The sequence below is a fragment of the Mandrillus leucophaeus genome, unplaced genomic scaffold (genome assembly GCF_000951045.1).
Source record: "Mandrillus leucophaeus isolate KB7577 unplaced genomic scaffold, Mleu.le_1.0 Scaffold36, whole genome shotgun sequence".
Classification (NCBI taxonomy): domain Eukaryota; kingdom Metazoa; phylum Chordata; class Mammalia; order Primates; family Cercopithecidae; genus Mandrillus; species Mandrillus leucophaeus.
The window spans coordinates 1,890,702-1,896,701 of record NW_012103809.1 but is presented as its reverse complement, the minus strand read 5'-3'; the positions used below and the strand labels follow the sequence as shown (position 1 = coordinate 1,896,701).

Below are 6,000 nucleotides of genomic sequence, written 5' to 3'. Positions count from 1 at the left end.
AAAATATGGTACACATGGAATACTATTCAGCCTCAAAAACATGAAGGAAATCTATCATTTGCAACAACATGGATACCTTGAGGATATTATGCTAAGTGAAATAGGTTGATCACAGAAAGGCAAATACTGCATGGTTTCACTAATATGAGGTACCTAGAGGAATCAGACTCATAAAAGCAGAAAGGAGGATAGTGGTTATCAAGGGTAGGAGAGTTATGAAGTTGGGAAGATGTTGGTCGAAGGACACAAAGTTTTATTTAGGCAGGAAGAAAAAGTTCAAAAGTTCTATTGTGCAATATGGTGACTAGAGTTAATAACCATGTATTGTATACTTGAAATTGCTGAGAGTAGATTTTAAGTGTCCACACACACACACACAGATACATATGTGAGAGAATGCAAATATTAATCAGCTTCATTTAGCCATTCCACAATTCATGCATATGTGAAAACATCATGTTGTATACACTAATTATATACATTTTTTATTTGTTACACAGCTAAATCAAAGGATGCACATGTCAGAGTAACTGGAAAGACAGCACATGAATGCTACACAGGAGTCCTGTTACGTACAACCCCACTCACAATCACCTCTTTCTTCATTCTCTGCACACCAGGTTCACTGCCCACTTAATAGCCCCATTAAGGAAACCCAGGTTCTCCTATATTTCAACCTCCGTTTAGATACATTGCCTCACACTATTGATAAGTATCATCAGCCTTCCTAGCTTTGCCAATGCCTCAATTCCCTTTCCCCACTCCTGCACATCACTCCGACAATCACTGGTCTACTTTATTGAACCTGCCTCATGGGCAGGATCCATATGGGGCAAATTTGCGAAGAGTTGCATTCCTCTGCTAAGCAGTTTGTAAGGCATTCTAGCTTAAATAGGGAAGCAGATAATTGTTTTCACCAACATCCACCCCCTTGAAACGATCCCACTAAAATTTTTTTATTATTATTATACTTTATGTTCTAGGGTACCTGTGCACAACGTGCTGGTTTGTTACATATATATACATGTGCCATGATGGTGTACTGCACCCATTAACTTGTCATTCACATTAGGTGTATCTCCTAATGCTATCCCTCCCCCCTCCCCACACCCCTATCCCACTAAAATTAAAGCAAGGTCATTGCAGCCTGGGGGCCAGAATAATGAGAGATTATTGACAAAGAAACTAGTTACAAAAATGCTGAGAAAATCCAGGCAATAAATAGAGAACTTGGATTAGCATGATCAGTAGGAATAAATTGGAGAAGTTGGGTTGGTAACACATTTGTGATATAACAGGATGAGGTGGTTAACAAATAAGGTATGGAGTTAAAGATGACTTCAAAGTGAATAGTTTGCAAGATTCAGGGAATCATGATGCCATTCATACATAGACAGAATCATTTTAGAAAGAAACGACATCTTTGAGGGAAAAGGTAATGGCTTTCATTCTGGGCATCCTAATTTTGATGAATCCACGGGGCATTCAAGATGAGAAATCTAGTAGGCAGTTAAGAGGAATTTGGTCTAAATAATGTAGCTAATCTGGTAACAGGCTGTTTTGACTGAGTACCAGCCATAGGCAAGGAGTAATCATTGGAATAGTAAGAAAGTACTAGATTTTATGGTAGATTAGATCAAGAAGATGGATAAATAGCTCTTTGGCACAGCTGTACATCTTAGTGCCTATTTTGGGTCCTCAATAGAAATAGATTAGGACGGATTGCACCTATGGACATGGTGCAATATTTAAAGGTAAGCCATGCTGTAAATAAATTAACATAATATTCAGTGTCTTTAAAAATATTAGTCATAAGCTACATAAACAAAAATAGCAATGCTAACATTGTAAAAGTAAATTTAGTTAAATGAAGTTATTAATGACTCAAACTTACATCTCCCCACTTCTTAAATCCCACAAGATTCCTCTTATATGTAAGCAACACTTTCCTCAAACCAAGAGCCTTTTAGGAGCCTTCTATCATATCCATCTGGCACCAGGGTAGCAACGTTATGGATCATTGAGACAGGTTGGCTAGAAAGGTAGATCACTTTTGTCAAGGAAGAAAATTTAAAGAGTCAAAGGATCATAACTCTTATCCTCTACAGTAAAAATGGCATTGTTGATGATTTAAGAACTTTGGATGGTGCTATTCAGCCCAGATAATTATAAAGAATACCCCACTGTGGAACAGTATTCCATAGGTCTGTAAATTTTCTGTCACTTTTCCTATTTCAGCTCATCTTATACATCAAACAACTCACCCTGTCTGTAAAATGGAAGATATGCCATATAACAGTTATATCAAAAAAGATCTTTTATGTGAAATCACTTCATAAAGTGCTGTTTGAACCTAAGGTATCAGTAGTTATTTTAGCCTATCACATGAATAGTGCATCCAGACTCCAAGATTTAGAGATTTAGAGTCGAGCTCTGTTTTTTTTTTGGCCAAGCTCTTGGAAATAGTACCCTGGATTCTAAAATAGAAACATGGCAGTACAGAATTATGATCACCGCTCTGGAGTTACTGGATTTAATTCTTGGTTCAAATAACAATGATAATAAAACCAACTTCAAATTCAGCACTTTTTTCCATGCATTGTCAACTCCTTTCGAATTTCATCTTTGACCCTGAAGTACAGATTCAATTCTTTCTTCAGAATGTTCACATTTATTTCACCTTCCAAATTACCTCCTTTTTCCTTGGTCTCTGAGTTTCACAGGTACCTGATGCATAATTTATGCCCTAGAGACAAAAATATTGGCTGCCAAGATGCATAAAACTAGTGGCCCAGCTGTGAGGATGATTAAGAATGGACACCATTTTATTTCATTTTAATTTAGTTTTGTTTAACTCTAGTTTCAGTTTTGATGATATTTCACCAGCCTTTTCCATTTTTTTTCTTTGATAACAACATAATTCAGGGAGAAAGTACAAATTTGCCACAGGTTGAACATTTAGTTTGTATTCCTTAAAAAATAATGCTGTGCTTAGTTTATTGCCAGAAAACATCTTGCTTGATGTTTTGGTCTGTTTTGTTTTTAATGTTTTAAACAAAGAATCTTCTCGCCTTTACTTCGAGTTTCTTCCAAAGATACATATGCATTTCTAGGAAGAGGAAACAAAGAGTTGTAAGACATCTATCATCATAAAAAATTAATCATTTGACTCATTCCCTGTCCTGCTTGTTTCAATTAGTATTTGTAGCTTCCCAAGACCATATTGTTCTTCATCTGTATGTAAGAGCTCTGGTGTACCTAGAATTTGTAAGGTGTCCAATAAAAATGAAAAAGGGTCTCTCCATTTACTTTTCAATGGTAAAAAAAAATAGAAGAGAATCAATTTGATATAACTCTCTCTTTTACTCTAATCTTATTCTCTGCCTTGCGTTAATTTCTAGCAAGGCCCTAAACAACTGAAAAATGAACAAGTTGATTGACCTTTAGCAAGTGAATACATTGTTCCCTAAATGGTTTCAATCACACAGGTTAGCTCTGTTGAGGGTTGCACTCACTGTGATGTTCTAAAGAGACTATATGGTTTCTGAGAAGATAAAATATTCGGTAGCACTGAAACAGGTAGAATATAATCCTAGGTAATATTCTGGTGCTGTGTTGTGGATTTGCAATAAATCAATTCAGACAAACTGGAACTACATTTCCCAGAATTCCTTTATCTGGAGAGTTCTGGGTTGGGGGTGGAGCATAAGATAATTTGCACAAGATTTAAAAGGTAAAAGTGAAGTAGCAGCCATACTCTTTGCTTGCTGTAAAGGTCCACAAGGGCGCCAGGCTGTGCTTCAGACAGCACACGTGGTGGTCCCAGTGCCAGCCCAACTGGTTGGCTGGGGTAGCAGCCAAGTGCAGCTCCTCAGCTCCTTCCCACTCCCCTCCTTCAGCTTATCCCACCCATGGCAGCAGTGGATTTAGCTCCATGAGGAAAGGCTCCAGCTTCTCCAGCAAATGGATTCCATAATCAAAGATGGAGGCTAACAGGTGGTAAGAGGGGCTAATGGGTCCCATTTGGTCCTTGTGGGAACCAGCTCAGCCTCAGAAGTTCCACATTGTTCGAACCCCTCTCTACTTCACACCCTGTTTTCTCCCAATTGCCTGCCCCGTGGACTTAAGGCTCCAGCACCAGATAGTGAAGGAGCAGCCCCACATTGACTGCTTCACGTGTCTCAGTCCACCTTCACGTGTCTCAGTCTGCTTAGGCTGCTATAAAAAATAACAAAGACTGGGTAGCTTGAACAACACTTACTTGTTCACAGTTGTGGAGGTTGAAATGTCCATGATCAGAGTTCCCGTATGGTCTGGTTCTCGTGAGGACTCTTTCTGGCTTGCAGATTGGGGCCTTGCTGTATCCTCATGTGGCATAAAGAGAGCTCTTGTCTCTTCATTCCCTTGGAAAGGCTCCAGTACCATCGTGAGTTCCACCCCCATGACCTAGTCCATGCCCAGTTACCTCCCAAAGGCCCCACCTCCAAATACCATCACACTGGAGATTAGGGCTTCAACATATGGATTTTGTGGACTGCAAACATTCAGTGTATAGCAACCAGCTCCCACTTCTAGTGGACCTGCTTTTCTGACTCAAGCTCCAAATGCTGCACAGTGAAACTGCCTTCTTCGTGACTGTTCTTATGTGCTGTTTACTGCACTCTTTCCCATATCTCTGCCTCTCAGAATCTGATCTAAACTTACAAGAAAAACTCAAAGCCTACCTTTTGCATGAAGCCTTCCCTGATATTTATGGTAAAAATTAACCACTTTCTCCTGCATGTCCCTAAGCACTTTAGTTATATCTCTCTTCATGCACTTAATGCACCCTGCCTTGTATGGCAATTCTGTGTATCTCCCTCTCCCCTTGTAAATTTCTTGAGGGCAGAAATGACGTCTCACTCATCTTTGTATCCCCCAAAGCAACTATCACAGTGCCCCATGCAGAACTGGAGTTCAATAAATGTCTGTTGACTTGAAGTCTGCTGCAGCTTGCTTTATCCTCTGGCATTGCTTGGGTTGTCACCATGACTGTATCTAAAGGACAACTTTACCCTTCTGGGCTCCTTGCTCTTGTTTTATCTATTTTTATGACGTGTTTATACATAGTCCCAGCTTTATGCCAGAAGCCAAGCACTTTGGTGATACATTTTCAGTCAGGTTAAGTGTTTGGCATTTTTTTTCAAGTGGAAAGGCCCTCACCGGATGTATTAAGAGTTTTCTTTTGAAACCTCGTCGTGAAAATAAATGGAGCAAATACCTGCATACAATAAGGCACTGCATAGTTAATGTAGCAAAGTATCCTGCACACAGCAAGCTTGGAGGAAACATGGATTGAATGATGGATGAAACAAACTGATGAATTTACTAATGAATGAAAAGCCTAACCAAGGGACAAAGCCATCAGGTACATGTATAGTACTGCCATTTTTAATGACATGATTTGAGACTCTTCCAAAGAAACATAGATAACTACCTACCTTGATGTAGTCCTACCAACAGGCAGGGGATTTCTCTCCTCCATATTGCAGTGGTTCATCATTCTTGCTTAGAGTTTGCCATAAGCTATAGTTTATAATGAACTATAATTTATGGTTTATACTAGATAGGTCTTATTTACATTTCAAAAAATGGGGAACCACAGAACAATTCATGGAGCGAAGTGTCAAAGGAAAGGACCTATTGTCAGAAAAGATCTACATCTATGTTTTTTGGTTTTGTTTTGTTTTGTTGTCTACCATCTATGAAAGAAAGGGTGAATGGTAACGTACTAAATATTTTTTCTAATATTGCTAATTAAATGAGAATTTTATAAAATTCTTTCAACTCCCATCTTGTATATGAGATTCTACAAGTTGCTATGTATTGCACTAGAAAATGGGTATAGCTTTGTCTTGGAAGTTTTATGTTTCAAAACATTTTCCCCTCAAAGAAAGCTGTATTTCCAAGTCCTGGGGTGCCAAGTAAAAATCTAATATAAAGTAAAAGTAATTATCTAGT

At 38.6% G+C, this 6,000-nt stretch overlaps 1 long non-coding RNA gene across 1 annotated transcript; it reads right to left on the bottom strand.

Annotated features, from left to right (window-relative positions):
* Positions 1–2,807: 2,807 nt before the first annotated feature.
* LOC105546442 lies at positions 2,808–4,437 on the bottom strand. The gene is made up of 2 exons (XR_001007093.1): positions 4,262–4,437; positions 2,808–3,109 (listed from the first exon to the last, which is right to left on the bottom strand). It is a non-coding gene; the product is annotated as an uncharacterized LOC105546442 (long non-coding RNA).
* Between the last annotated feature and the right edge of the window lie 1,563 nt (positions 4,438–6,000).